The sequence below is a fragment of the Anser brachyrhynchus genome (genome assembly GCF_964034855.1).
Source record: "Anser brachyrhynchus genome assembly, chromosome: 2".
Taxonomy (NCBI): domain Eukaryota; kingdom Metazoa; phylum Chordata; class Aves; order Anseriformes; family Anatidae; genus Anser; species Anser brachyrhynchus.
The window spans coordinates 130,121,996-130,138,891 of NC_137695.1; positions in this window are offsets into that span (position 1 = coordinate 130,121,996).

Consider the following 16,896-nt stretch of genomic DNA (forward strand, 5'->3'; position numbering starts at 1 on the left):
CAAGCAGAAGTATTGCCAGCATGTTTCTAGGATGCAGTTTCCAACAGCAAAACCAGTTTAAGAATCAGAAGGAATTTTCTCCTCTGTTGCAAACACAGCGATGCTCAGAATTAAGGAGCATTTTACTTTTTCTGAAGAACTTCATTGTTTCATGAAGTTTTAACAAAAAAAAAAAAATAGTACTTTTATGTGAGAAAAACACTTTGGAAATGTTTTGTTCAAGACATAAAAATGATGGAATGAGCAGTTTCTAGGTATAAGTGTGAATGATAACATGGATATAAAAAGATCTGAGTTCTGCTGCCAGTGCTGTGAGGTAGCAAGATACTAAGTTTAAAACTTTAAGCTAGAATTACTCCATCAAGAGTATGTTAGTTTAAACACAAAATTGAACTGGCAATGCAACTTTTCCATTTTAGCAGATTTCTGTTGAAACACCAAGAAATCTCAGAAAAGGAGTTTAGGCAGATCTGGACTCCTTCATACTCTTCAGTAAGACTGAAGAACCTATTAGTTTGGTGAATTAAAGCACCTCTTGTACGATACAGAATTCCTGCTAGGATCTTGCAACAAATGTTCCTCTGCCTTAGAACTACTGAGTATCAGTATCATGCCATAGGAAGAAAGAAATTTTTGCTGGTAAATTATGAGGAGGAAACATAAAAATTGAAGAAGCAGTGAATAAAGATAAAGACATATTGGAGTGCTTTGAAACATTTTGCGAGCTTAAGAAAACAAGGTAACCCTCAGAAGTCCTTTCATGACTCCTCATAACCTGTGGCTTGAGAGGAATAGAAAATGTGTTGAAGAGAACCAGTCCTGTTTCCTGAAATTTGGTCTGTACATCCTTCATTGAACCTAGTAAAAAGATGAGCTCTGAGGTGAGAAGCAGTCGCCCACCGCTTCAATTAAAATCAATACCTTTGCAAGTTATGCTTTGAAACACATCCCTCTTTAGGCATATCTTTCAATTCAATGTTTTAATCTATGTTGTTCTAAATATTACTTGCTTTAACCAAGTGTCTTTAGTTTATTAGTCTGTCATTTTTTTTCTTTGATTCTTCCATTCACTTTGACATTATATTGCATTTCATTTACCAAATAATTTTGTTGATGATATTACATTGAGCACAATCATTTGTCCTTCACATTCAGGACTCTGTGCTTCTATTTTCTATTTTTATGCTTATTTTTTAATTGTATTTGTTTGTTTATTTATTTGAGCACTAAAAGCTCTTACTATTGCTCTGGTAGGTTTGTTGCTGATGTTACAATTATATTATTTGATAAAATTCCATTTAACCATTTCAGGCATGGAACAGGTCTTTAGTCTTTGATTAAAAGGACACTGTGTCTTTGAACCTAGAATATTTTAAAGTTCAGTAAAATTACTGGAAAATAGAGTCAGACAGGAGATTTAGCCTTGAGTTATGCTGCAAGCTTTTATCATTTTCCTGTCATTTCTTTTACACTTTCATACTTTTTTTGGGGAGTGGGGGAGAGGAGAGTTCAGTCTCTTATTCCCCTGTCATAAGTTCATACAACAAAAAAATCACCAGCTGACTGCTTGTGTGAGAGAAATTGTGAAACACCATATGCTAAATACTGTTAGTAGCACAAAGGGAAAAGATAGGAATAAGATATGTATTTATTCTCTGTAATATTCTTCGGGTATAACTCTCTGTGTTACTTTTAACAACAGGAGGCACAACTTTTTATTTTTTCGTAAAGTGTGACTTATAAATTGAATCTGTCTGTCTTTAACTGGGGGAAAATAAATAAATAAATAAAGCTCCTCCTTCCTGAAAATCATTGGACCAATTCTGAGTTGTGGCTTTTAAGAGATATTTGATTCAGGAGTTTGATTCAGAAATGTTGGCTATAAATACTAGAGAACATCATACTATATATGGGTAACTAATTACTACATTTAATGATAAAAAGGTTAATCTTTAAAGACTAATGGTCAAAAATCCACATCTTCAGTTCTGATTACTTGCATTATAATACTTAATAATTATTTCATAAAATGAATCAATTCTCATATTCTTCTCATTCCATCTTGCATGTAAATTTTTTGGCTCTGCAAAAGGTTTATGGTCAAATACCATTCACCAAGAATACGCAAGTAAATGCCCCACTCTAAACTATTTTTTTTAAGAACTAGTTGTTCACAGGACTTCAAACACTTCTGTAAATTCAGGCCTGCTCCATTACCTGACTCAGCAAGGTTGAACATTTCCCTCATTATTCCTTTGTCTATACAACCAGGGACCAAATCCACCATAGCTGCTATGATAAACCATACCAGTAGCTCACGTTCATCCAGTTACTCACTTCCTATTTTTTAGTGTATCATCATTTTCCAAACATAATCCTCCAATCCTATGCATCTACATTTTTTGTTGTTGCCAGGTATATGACTACATTTGTCTGCCTTAAAAAGTATGAAGAGTTTGAATGTTTGAATGAGATCAGTTTCACTAGTAATCTATATCATTCAGTAAAATTAATGTGCCCTCATCCTTAAAAGTTCACAATTCTTATATGACCTGCAAGATTTGCCAGCAAAAATTTAATATGTTGCAAGATTATCAATAAAGATGCTGAATAGCTGTAGGTAAAAAATTTATCTCAGAACACAGGTTCCTGAGAAATTTGATGTTGAATATTTATTAAGAGTTACTTTACCAGCTTTAATAGCGTGGCTTATTTAGAATGAAAACCTGAGCTGTGCTAAGTATGGTTATAACTTTTAAATATACTAAAGCCATATAGTGTTTATGTGTCATCTACCTCAGAAGTAAATAAATAAATATAATTGAATCAAAAATATAAATTCTTGCATGATATAATTTCAGTTGTTATTCTGGTCACTTACTTCTTTTCAATAAGACCTAAGTCTCAACTGTCTATCAGTTAGGATTAGTATCCTGTGTACTTCATGTTTAAAAACAGGACTTCCATTCCTAAGTTGCATAGGAGACAATGGATATTTGTCTAACAATATGAAATTTAGAATAGGCAATAGTCTTAATCTCACATGTGCCTCTTAGTGTTTGAATGAAATTGGTGTTGATGTGTGAACCAGTGTAAGGGTTTACATGAATTCATGGTGAATTTTGTAATTGATGTCATAACTGTCTGCTTTGTGGTTTTGTGTATGTAGCTCGGAGAAAATTCACAGGGTCAGTCCACTGGGAGTAAAACAGAGACAAAAGGTGTCCTGCCTTTTTATTTTTTATTTTTTTTTCAGTAGATGAAGATGCAAATGGAAGAAAGCAAGACATGAAACATGCATACATGGAATGAGGCAACACTTTCTGTCTCACTGGTTGTAAATATATATATGCATATATAGAACTATATGTATAAAAATTGCACTGAACAAAACATCCCAATGTCTACCAATCAACAAAATTTACTGGAATGTCTATGTTTTTCAATTTGTCTTTAAAACACTTTCAGTGTTTTCACTTCCTCTTACCCTGAGTGTTAAGTGAAATATAGAACAAAAAGAGAACCACTTGGAGTCAGGAAACGACAAAGTTAAGGTTACAAATGCAGCATGAGCTCTGCCTCCCTGTGTGTATGTGCTTTGATAAATTCTTTTGTTATTTGATCATGTAAGTTTTGGACTTTTGTCCCCCTTCAATTTCAGACCAAATCCAAACCATGCAAATTCATAGCATTAAGAGTTAGGTCTTCATTGGGCACACTGGACAGACAATAAGGCAGGTTGTGAACAGCCCGAATAAACTAGGTAAATTGTCTTGTGTCAGAGGCCATGGATTAAGACGAGGCAGTCTGGTTTCTGCACCTATTTTTTCTTTACTTGAAACATTATGACAGATCTCAATGCCTCTCTATGTTCTGCCATTGTAAATATTCATTCAAGTACTTTCTTGAAGTGTTCTGAGAATAAATTCATTATTCCTTATGAAGCACTTTGATATTACAGTGATGACATAGATAGAAGCCTATGAAAAATAATAAAAGCTTATTTGCTTCAGGGCTTGGAGGCTATGTAGTAAATACAATGTGGAACCACATGTTGAACACAAGGATAAAAAGAAATACCCAGGTGTTGCTTAGTACTTTGTGCCCTATATTAACCAGAGGCCCAGGGGAGAGGAGGGAAGGAAGGGAGTAAAAGTTAGTCTGTTTTTTTCCTACAATAATTCTGATAGAAAACTTGAGGATGATGTACATAGAGCACAAGACAGAATTAATGTTAGTGATATTATTAACAGCTCTTCAGTTATAGTTGCTATGAAATTAATTCAAAACTGAAATAAGATTTTACACATATTCCCTTTGAATGGGCCTTTATAGAGTACAAGGGCTTTTCTGATGCATAGAGGTGTCAATTTATATCTTATGTCAGTAATAATTGATTTGTTCCTGTATATATCATATAAGCATAAATATGTTTGAAGATAGTTTTGCATTTATTATGAACATTTTTCATTAGTGAGTAAATATTTTCAAACGTCACAAATCCTTACAAAGACATTAAGGCTTTGTGATGTTTTAAGCTATTTTCTCCCTTTTTGATAGTAGCTGAAATAAAGAAAATGGCTTACAGATTTAGCTGTGTATATAGTTTGAAAGTAACAACTGAAAAATGATGTTCATAATCTGAATTGCAATGAAACCAATTATCTGTACCATGGTGTTTCACTTGGGAATACTCTGAAAGGTTTAGTATTTCTTGAAAGAAATTAAAAACAGCTGTAAAAATACCATAAAACAAAAATAGCAGCTGCAAAAGAGATTAACATTCCTAAATTTCATTTGAACCTGATATGTTATTTTTCCAACAGCAACATACATATATACTGATTTTTTTTAAAATCTATTCTTTATGAAACTGTATCTTTTTAAGAAAAAGTTGTGTTTTTTTTTTTTTTTTAAACATTCTTTAATATTACCCATGAATTTCACGAACATTCTTCCCCTCCGCACAGGAATTTTGTATTACGTTTTCTTCTGTAATTATTACCAAGAATAACCTACAGTTGTAGAATATTAATTTAAATATTACTGATTAAGAAATAAAGATATGCCTAATAAGCAATTTATAGCAATCCTTACACTTTTGTTACTTACAGCTGTCAAATAACTTTCAAACTGAGCCCCATGCACCCTGTTCCTGTTTTAAAATTTTATGTAGCGTCTGTTTTCCAATTAAGTGGCCAGTCATAGATGAAACCTTTCCTAATCTTTTTCATATATATAATAAAACCAAATGTAATTTATAAAACAGAACTGGAGGTGGTGACAGTATAAAACAGTTTATTTTGCAGTCTTGGTCAAAACATATGGCAGCAACTTTTCTAGACCTCTGCCAGATGGCGGCCCTTAATCGATTTTGCCTGTTGTACCGTATGTTAATTCTCTGTGAAAAGTGTTTCTTCAAACTCAATTAAGAAAATAATGACTTTCATTTTCTTACCAAACAGCTATTGCTAAAGTTGACATACAGATAAGTCAGTTTAAGTTTCAAAAGTTTTTGAAAACCCCAAGATATTTACACAACAGGTTAAATTGATTCTAATGGCCTTGAGAGCTGTTATTGTTATTCATCAGCATGCGTATCATTTCAGTTGAATCTGAATAAACTTACCTTTATGATAATATTCTTTTCTCACTTCTGTTTTTCTTGTGATGTTTTTTTAACTAATGACAGTGTTTTATTTTGCACATTAGAGTAATTTCGATCACCAAAGACCCTGAGTAAAATCTCAAATGATCACCACTAAACTCATTACTCTAAACACATTAAGCTGGAAGAGTACAACATCTCTACATCTCAGTAAAGATAGTTTATGATATAGTAGCTGTTATAAACTTTAACTACGGATCTACCCAACACATTTCTATGTTTCTTACATCTCCCATACTAAAATATTATATTTTATGTATGTATCCATTCTACATTTAATAAATGCTGCATTAAGGCCAGTCTCCAAAGTTATTTTAAAGGCAATTTTTGTTTTGATAAGCATGAAATTTCCTCTGTACCCAATAAATAATGAAGTATGAATTTCTGATAAAAGTACTTCCTGGTGGATGAAAATAGTAGACACAAAATCATTAGATTCTACTAAGATTCTAACAGTTATAGTTTTTATATATTTTGATGAATATGTTAATAATGCAGATGGCTTAATAACTATTATTTTTTAAAGTCTGTAGGCTAATAGGAAATATAATAAATCTTTATACATTTTGGTCTACTTTTATTGCCATTGTTCCTTTGTTATATGTATTATTTGTGACACAGGCTTAGATTTTGAACTAAAATAAGATGTGTGCATAACAGAAATCAAATGAAAGAAACTAGTCCCTCGAGAAATATGCAATCCTTTTGTAGAACCTAGCTTTAATGTAGACCAGTACTTAACATATTCACAACTTATAACATATGAAATGGGTGTATGTTGAAACAAAATATCAACCAGATCTCTTCTCCTTAGCATGTTTATTTTATGACTGCTTTCTTTTGAAATAGAACAGGGGTATGGTAATGTGTGCGTGGACTAAATAGGTTATGTTTTCTTGAACAATAATCCCACACAAGTACAAGGCAGAAACACTGTGTTTTTCCAATATAATCCAGCAAGAGCAAATGACAACCTTACTTGATGGCTGATATCTTTTTTTTTTAAACAGTTGTGACATATTTTATGCATCACAAGGAATGATCAAATATGTCTCTGGAGTCTTTCTGTCATGGAATGTGGCCCCCATGCCCTATGCATGCCTTTACATTAAGCTACAATACACCTAAACTATAATTAGGTATCTGTTTCTGACTCATGATTATTTTGGAATCAGAAAGTATTTCGAAATGGTGTAAAAATTTGGGTTTGTGTTATTTTTAATAACTTGTATTGCTTAGTAGGTGGCAATGATTGTGAGGAAAGTATTTGAGATAAATAGTGCAGGTGCTTAGTAATGAAAATATTACTGTAGATAATTAAATAATTTCAGAAGGACCATATGCTTATACTTTGAAAAACAAAATGGAGTGCAACTTACCAATAGATGGTTGCCAGGGGATTTAAGCATATACTGCTTAATGTTTTGAAGATTCCCACTAACAGTATTATGTTGATATTTTTGACTCAGGAGAAAAAAAAAATTATTGCTGAGCAGTTAAACATGGCTAACTTGGTAGTTAAACTTCTTAGTTAACTTAGTAATTAATCATGCACTGAGTTCTTCACTATCTTGACTATGTTTAAGGCAAGGTCCAAAACAAGATTTAAAATCTATTGCAGTTTGTTGTCAAGAATGAGGACTATACACTTTGCTAGTCGTCCAGATCTTCAGTCCCCACACACAGGATTCTAGTGTAATTTGAGAAATCTCAGGTATGCAGTACCAGGGATTGTAAAAGTGAAACAAACTTTGTTTCTGTGTAGGGAGAATGGGAGCATACACTAAGGCATCCTAATGATGATGGATATTTATATTTAGCAACTGGTTCAAGCCCTTGATGGAGGGCAAACCCTCACACACCATGGATTGTTTGACAAGGAAAAAAGTCTGCTACTCAGATTAACTTTATTTCAAAGTAAACTTGTCTGATATAACATGGATCCAATCTTGCTTGGAACAGGGCATACAACAATCTCAAGGTCTTTGTGCACCAGTTCTGAGGGAATATAGCCTGTGACTTTCAGCTATAACCATCAGCTGGGACTGGACTAGGTGATAATCATTATCAGGGCCACTTTTCCCTGCAGGTCTCATACTTACTCATGTGCTGAAACACCTTTCATACCTTTCATGAAGGTATGAAACACAGGGTGGTAGTGGCTTCTTTGGCATCAGGAAGTTTGTATCTTATGTTCTCTGGAGTTGTAGCAATTCTGATGAAGTTGTTCCTCCTTCAATGCAAAGGAATGAAGAAATCAGCTTGGTACGTCCTTTACCAGGAAGCAGTCACCAGACAGGCACTGTCAATAATCTTATGTAAGAACATGTGCATTGTGGTTTTACCATCACAATGACATTCGGCCCCAGCAGAGCTCTCAGGAGAAGCCATGATTTTTTTTCTTCCAACAGAGCTGTAGGCTTGCTTTTCCATTCTGAGATTTTCAATGCTAGGACTCAAGTTCTTTTGACTTTGCATCTAGTTGATGTACTTTCAACACTACAACAGATCTGCTATGAAGTCCAGTGTTGCTGAAAGAATGGAAATTAATTAAAATTGACATGATACCAGACTACTCTATTAGAAACACAGATATTACTGTGGAAAGTGCTATAACAAATATATATATATATATAATATATATATATATATAATAAAATGAAATAAAATAAATAAAATAAAATAAAATAATAAATAAATGAAAATAAAATAAAATAATAAAATAAAATAAATGATACTAAATACAAACTATCACCAAGTAGTGCCTTCTTGGGTGGCAGAGGTTTCCTAACAGAGGTTCACTGACATTTCTAACCCAGAAAATAGACAAGATTCAGTCATGGATCCCTGTCAATTTAAGATAATCTATAGGTTTTTTTTTTTGTTGATGTTTATTAGCAGTGTATGCCTTACATAGTCTTCAAAAGGAGGCAAATGTTATGCTGTCATATCTGAGTCTCTTGTATCTTTCAGTTCCTATATAATGCCTTTTTCTGATCTTCTGCTTAAGATGAAACAATACTTGGTGCTCCAAAATGATGGAAATAAGTATCATTTTCTTATAATAATAATTTTTACACCTCACACCTCACTCAGGTGCCAGACGGACAACATGGGGTTTGAAAATTTCTATTTCTTTAGTTTAAAGGGGTTCTTCTGTTCATCCTCACATATCTTGTTTTGGACTCCATTCTGCAGACAAAACCTTCTTTCTTTCAGTGGCAGCACTGGGAAAACATGTTTTCTAAGTGACATGAATCATGAACTTTGTTTTATGTAAGACATCTAAAAGAAAGAAAAGAAGTTTTGACTAATATGATTAAGAAAATGAAATCAGTTTAAAGGGAAAATAGAAAATCAACAGTTAATGATTAAAAGAGTATGAGAGAAAATATGTTTTCTAATTGTGTGTGTTCACTAATCAGGCTTTAACATATTGTTTAATGATAACACCTTTCCTGTTGCAATAATGAAGTACAGTATTTGCCAAAGTGGCCACAAGGTATAACTTTTTATGTATAAAGGAAGGAACCAAACACCCTTTTACTGAGTGGAAATTTAGAATTAATTTTTTGAGATCAACTTTTCTACCTTTCATAATCTAACATGTAAGAGCAGAACTAGGGAACATCGCCTTCTGCTTAACAGGAAGTGATGCAGAAAAATTCCAAGAAGAAGAAAACAGGCAGTAACCCAATGAAGAAAAAAATATTCTTACACCATTGTCAGGGTTAGATCCAAACCACTGAGATGTCAATAGGAAGACTGTTATTGACTTCTCTTGAGTTTTCTTGTTTCTTTGTAGAATGTGAGGGGGAGAAGAGAGAGGAGAGTTAAGAGAGATTGGAGCAGAGACCATGGGTCAAAACACTTCAGAGCTAGTGAAGGAAGAACACTGAAAGTCTGTCCTTCCTTCACTACACCAACCTTAGCTTGCTGAGTAGAATTGAATTAATTTCTGAAACACAAGGGGAAAGCTTACTAGCTACCTGACATCCAAGGAAATATTTACAGTACATATTCTGGACATCTTCTGGATGGCAAAATATAAAAGATAAAAGAGAGAGTGGGAAGAGTAGGAGAGATCCATACCTTGGAATGCATGCACGCATACAAATTGCTGAAAATGCACTAAAGCACTAAGCAGTTAACACAAACTCAACTTTTCCTCTCAGAGAGTTATTAATGTATCAGGCTGGAGGTTTAACTTCTAAGATGACAAAGTGCTATCCACTTTTCAAGTGGCTATACATGAGGTCTTTTTAGAACAACATTTTTACATAGTCATTTTTTTTAATTGTCAGACTTTTTGCCTTTATTTTTCTTTTATTCTGTTCCTTTTTTGTATTCTATTTTACTTTCTGCTTGGGCAACATTGATGCTTACAACCAATGCTTACAACAGATGTACTTGCAGAATTCAATGAAGGTAGTCTAATCTTAGGAACACACTATATACAGCACACTAACCTGAAGAAGACCTTATCCCTGCCTAATGATAGACTAAAGCAGTGTATTTAAAGAAATGTAAAGCACTCAAAACTTACAATAGCCAAAATTACAATTATTTTTATTTATTTATTTATTTATTAGAACTGGTAGCTGAGTAATTGTTCTTGCATTCAGCAAGGAAAAATTATTTTAAAAGCTAGTAAAGGTGGGGAGTTTCAAAGTAGACACCTCTTTTCTTTTATTTCCAAACTGTTGTTCTACATCTATGAAACCTAAAACAGATTTTATAGTACACAAGAAATATATATATATATATATATGTTCTGCTAACTTTTAAAAATTGAATTTAGTGGGTTTGTTTGTTTGTTTTGTGTTTAGTATCATATTCACTTAAGTTTATCAAGGTCCCATAGACCTGAAAGCATTTCTAAGGCATCACAGTTCTGACTCACCATTTATTTATTTGTGCACATTTCAGTAACAGTTGACTAATTGTTTGCAAATCATATGGTGATCATGTGGCATGGCGGATTATCCAATAGAGACTGGTAATGGGATATCAAATAACTGCTCTTTTAAGACAGAATTGGAAAACAGGTTTATAGTGGTATATCAAGCCAAAGTTTTAAATATATTTTGTTTTAAATATATACCTGCAATACTATCTTAATTAATGGAGAATTGTAGAGTTCAGTTAATTTAGAAATCTCATACATAGAGAGATTGTGGGGTTTTTTTTGTTTTGTTGTTGCTGTTGTTTTTTTTACACAGAAAATATACACTATTATTCCTATGTTTACTAGTGTAGAGTCCATATTTCAGTTGGGAAAAATTCTCACAGAAACTGAGCAATCAGCCTCTCTGGATACGGCATAGTAATGTACTAGCCTGTGCGTATGAGGTCTTATTATGGAGATGTCAGTTTTAGTTTGAAACATAAACATATTTTTATTTATACATTAGTGCTTATAGTGATCAATGGCCATGTGTGCAGTATATTAGAATTTGGTTTTGATCAGTAGAAAGCTATTATTCATAAAACTCAAAACAGAAGGCAAAGTTGTGAAAGAAAGGAGAAGAATTATGTCTTTCTTAAAGGGAAGGTAATTTTAATATAGACGAGATTGGTCCAAGTCCTGCAGTTTGGATTGATAGATTATCTAGCAGAACTATCATTTCAATAATCTCAATGACAGTGCAGCAGTGGATACTTGGTACAATATTATAAATTAAATTTACTGCAAATGTCATTGCAGAGAATATGGAAAGAGATCAGTCATTTGTATTTGTAGAACTTGATAGGGAAACATTTAAGATTCTTTGACAAAATATAAAAAAATGATCTACAGTATATAGCTATGCTGCCAGTGGTCTAAAAGACTACTTTCATTGTTACTTTCCTCATTAGGATATTTGAATTATACCAATGTTTATTTGATGAGAGAGGAATGATGTTCTCTTAAAACAGAGATGCAGCCTTCACAAAAATTGTTTCCAGGATTTAAGAATGCCCAATGTCCATGTTTCAGAAACACTTTGCCAGATAGTATGAGCTGCTTCTACTTACAATCTACTTGTGAAACTGGATAAGCTAAACTGTGAACTGGTAAATTAGTATCCACATATTGTCACATGCTGGTGTGACAGTGATGTTGACAACATGGATGGAATACAGGAGATTTTCTGTTTAGATTTTTGTAGCCCTGTTGCATTACTTTGTTTGCTATTATTTGGTCATATATGATGCAAATTTACAAAAGACCTTAATTTTCAGGCACCTGGAAATCAGTTATAACAGATTGGAGCTATTTTTTTCCAAAGTTCATAAATTGAGAAGTTCCTTATCTAAGACAAGTTACTGGGACTTTCTTTGAAAACAGAATTGGAGCATTAGTACTAAAGTGCAGTTAATAAAAAGTAAGATAGCTGTTTTGCTTTGTTATTAGTTGAAATTAAGCAAATGCAAGTAAAAATGAACTACATTACAATTTAATCCTCAATATGCCATATCTTTAGCTGCAGGGCAGCATGAGAAGTAGAAAAGTCGTTGATTCTGTATAAGCACTGCTCTGCAACAATTAAAACATCACCACTATTCAGTCAAACATCACCAGTGCTATCACCACTATTTTCATTAAAACTCCAAAACATGCATCATACAAGCCTCTATAAAGAATACTATCTATCACAGCCAAGACCATGGCAACATATTTAAATCAATAAGCAAGCTAGAAAATACAAGAGATCCAATTAACATTAATTATGTTATTTTTTAATTTATAAATGAAATGAAATACTGAATTCATCTAATCAATGTCCAGTGTAAAATGTAGTCCTACAGAAAGGATATCAGAGAGAATCTCAAGGGACTCTGGAGACCTGAGTTCTATTTTCAGCCTGCTACTGGCATACTTTCAGACTGTTCACAAAAGATTTTACAGCATTGTGCATAAGCTTCTCCACCTAAATAATAATGACTTCCTTGAAGTGCTTTGTAAGTATCTGATTCTGTGCAGATGAATACTGCTGTAAGCATGGTTATTATTTGTAACAGAAGTAATTTATTAAATTATGAAATGATATTCAACATTTAAGTCACTATGAGATTGATTACAGTGACCTGCTTAATTTCTATAGTGTAGTACCTTCATCATAAACACTTGCATAACTCAAAAAATGTCCTCCCATGTATTGTAAGACAAAGAAATAAGAAAAAATAAATCCCCATTCAACCACTACAACATTGACTTTTATCCTGCACAGTTTCATCAGATCAAAAGCAAATTTTTCCCAAGTATTATATTCTACAAATTTGATAACACCAGTATAACAATGGTGCTTACTAATGGGATGATATTTGGTGCTGTCTTCCCCTTTTTCTAATACTAATAAACCTTTCTGGTGGACAAGAAGCTGATAAGACTTCCCTTGTCACCAGAGGGTATACAGTCTAGTTTAATTTGTTCATAAAATTGAAACTAACATATCAAGATGGGGGAGAAAGTCTATTAGGATCATAAGGATGTGTAGGACGACAACTCAAGACACCTTGTAATGACTGCTGTTTGAGCCAAAGGTTATATTTACCATTGAGAAAATACAATGTATGTTACTCTAGACTTTTTTTTTCCACATTTCTTTGGAAGCATTCCTTAGTACAAATAGTTTTGCAAATATGTATAAGGATTATTTTAATTTGTAACACAGTAAATATTTCTAGAACAGCAATATGTATGAATATATGTATGAACAGCAATATGCATGAATGTATGTATGAATAATCAAACTTACTAGCTTTTTGTGAATCTACAGCCAAGTAAAATATAAAAAGGTAGACATTTCTGAATGTCACAAGGATTAACATAGTTTTTTGAAACGGATGTGATTTTAAGACTTACGAGGGTATGTAACTGAATAGTTATGTCATACTCTTGTCTTCCTAAACAGCCAAAGAAAAATTCAGACATATCAAAAAACTACAGCTCCTCAGTGTGCACAAAGTGAATCTAGACTACTGCCATAAAAGGAGATGTTTAGAAACTCTTCTATATTTAACTATATGCTTCAGTAGAATTGTTTACATTTTTAGTTCTTAGTTAGAAAGGCAAAATGTTGCTATGTCAATTATGGCAAGAATTTGCTTTGTAAAAAAATTTTGAACACATTTCACTACAGTGCATCAAAGCATGAAATAGCCATGATTTATTGCAGAGTTATTTCCAGCTGAGACAAAGTTATTGGAACTCCTACTGGCTCAGCTGGAGAGAGGGAACTTTCTTGGAAGACATTATACAGTAACTAAGTGCAGATTCTAAGTGTCCTACTTTTAGTTACAACTGCAGTAATATGCAGAACGTATGTGCATATTAAATCAAATCACAAGTGGAGATATGGCTAATGAGTTAAATTTCCTGTGGTATCCAGTCTCCATATGGCAGGTACAATATTTATCACACCATATGATTGAAACCAAGGACAAGAGTACATTCTGTAAACATGATTATGGCACCTTTTCATTGATTCAAGGAGTGGCATTCAGAAACCGTTTCAAGCTTTTGCCAAGATAGAATAGCTGGGAGGAAGTCACTAAAGTATTAACAGAAGTTTCCCCAGTGGGAATGTTTTTCCTAAGGAGGCCTCAGTATCAAAATCCAAAATGACTTAGTGCTAAAATATTTCACATGATTTCACAATGGTGAATACGCTATATTATTCCTAGAGATTTTATTGTCAGATTAATGTTTCTCTGTTCCACATGCTATCCTCAATGACACTTCTATTTTCTTACGTCTGCCATTGAAAATGTTTGGCTGATAGATTTGAAGGGTTTTTGACATGCATGTTAGTATGTAAGCTAACCGTATTCCTCTAGTTTGTCACCTTTTTGAAAATATTTCCATGCCTGGCCTAATGACAAGCTATCAGAGTCACTGTAAGAGCTGTTATGTCTTTATTGTATCTAGGATTCAGAAAACGTTAACCCCAAAACTATTCAGTCATATAAGTAACTAACATACTAGTTTTTTAAATCTCTTTTTGTTCTTTTGATTTTTTGTTGTTGTTGTTTAAGAAATGATATAATTTACAAAGAAACATTTGTCTCTTTTACTAAATAACCTGTAGTCAGCCAGTTATAAGAACATACAATGGTTGTGGTGGAATAGATCAAAGGTCATCTAACATAGTGTCCTATCTCATGCCAACAGTGAATGCTTGAGGAAGAATATAAAGAAAAGAAAAAGCATTTGATGATAATTTTTCAAAATACTTCCTGAGCCACGAGCAATGTGTGGCTCTGGGACTGATTGAGCAAGAGATGCTGTGATTCTTTTTTTTGTAGTTTTGACTATTTCTCTATAGGCTTTTTGTTTGTCACTCTGTTCGTTTTTGACATATGTTCTTTGTAAGCAAAAAGTAGTTCAAGCAAAGTACATAAAGGGCCCTTAAACTGGAACACTTTCATGGATTTATATGGAGTCCTGTATCCTGCTTGATTTCCAGTTGTTATTACGCTGTTATTATTATAAAGGCATGGATCTACCACAGCTTCCCTGTCATATCCATCATCCAATTGCAGATATCTCACAAATTCTAGAAAGACAGCACTGCATATGTTTGTTTATGCAACTGAATCAAGTCCCTAGTTTTTAGGGGACACATTTTACCTACAACATGAAGCAGAAGCTAGATGCTAGTGTCTAGGTTCCAATTAAAGTCAGTGGTTCCTCTAATAAATACAGTCAGACAGTGTTGAAAGATTAGTTATGCTTATTCTGACATAGGCATCTACTGATCAGTTAGCTGTTCTGTTCTCTAGCTCTTTGAATAAATGACTAGATCTCCACTGACCATAACAGAAGTTTCGATTCCTGAACCCTAAAGAGGCACTTAAGTGTGGACACGTTCTGAAACTCCCACTTTTGATGGAGGAAGATTCAGATGGATCAGAATCTCAGAAGCTCCTAGTGCAATTAGCACCAAAGGTTTCCAAAACATTTCAATGGAGCTTTCACATAAGATACAGGACATGCCAAAGGTTATGCCCTTCTGCAATCGACTGAATCTTCTCCTTATTGTTGTATACTACTGAAGTTAAGAAAATGTTAGGGATTTCTCAGATATATTGAAAATAACTCTGACCTACTGCCTTTACATTTTCTACACTAATTGCAAGACAATTTGAGCTCTTATCTTTTTTCCCAGAATACTGTAACTGACGTGAATATAGTTAAGTATATAACCTAATATTACCTAAATACTAATGAAGAGCTGCTTTAGTAGTGTTCAACTCACAGCTAAATACCTGCAAAAATATTATTCAGTGTATTATAATTATAGAACACTTCTTCCATGTTAAAATGTCTTTTAAATCCTGAAATTAAACATACTTTTTTCCAAAAAGTTTGGAAAATACTTTTTTTTTTATTTATTTGGAAAATGGTTAAGATCTGTCTGCAGAGATCATTATAAAGCTGTAAGATTATAATGAAAAAAAAAAAAAAAGCTTAATGTAGGGGAATCTTAAAAATATCAATTAGCTTTTAAAAGGAAACCAGATTATTTTCACTGGGAATAATCTTAATAAAGTTTACACCTAAAAATTATTTACTGTTAAGTTCATGAAAGAATATAATACTTATTATAACATAAAGTAATATCTGTTATAAAAAAGTTTAAAAAAATCTTAAAAAACAAGCAAAATTAAAAAGAGTACTCATTTAAAAAAAATACAAAATAAAATTTCCTTTCATTATTTGCCTAAAAGTCTTCTCAGAGGTCTAACATGAAAGCATTGAGTAGGGACTTCAAGAACAATATCTGTATTTTTTATCCCTTGGCTACCCAGAGAAGCAAAATATTATTCTTGCTGAAAAAAAAAAAAAATATATATATATATATATATAAAATAAGGAAATAAAAATTACAAATAAAGTTTTGAAGTTAAAGTGCCTGAAAAAGCACTTTTGGAATTGTGTACACATATAAAGCCTATTAAGTAACAGTTTTCACTGTACTTAAACTGTCCTTCAGTTTTACCTTCAGTTTATCTTTAAGTAAAAATTTGGCAACAGAAATATTTAGAGATGTTTTCTTTTAGAAATGTTTTCTTTTGAGAGACCGGGCATGCTGACATCAGATGGGGAGCACGTGACCAGGTGGGGCAAGAGTTTTCTGGGCAGTAAACTGGCTGGGCTTATCAGGAGAGCTTTAAACTAGATGTGATGTGGGAAGGGTATGTACCTCTGAGTGAAGGAAGCAAACCTGAAAACATTGTCA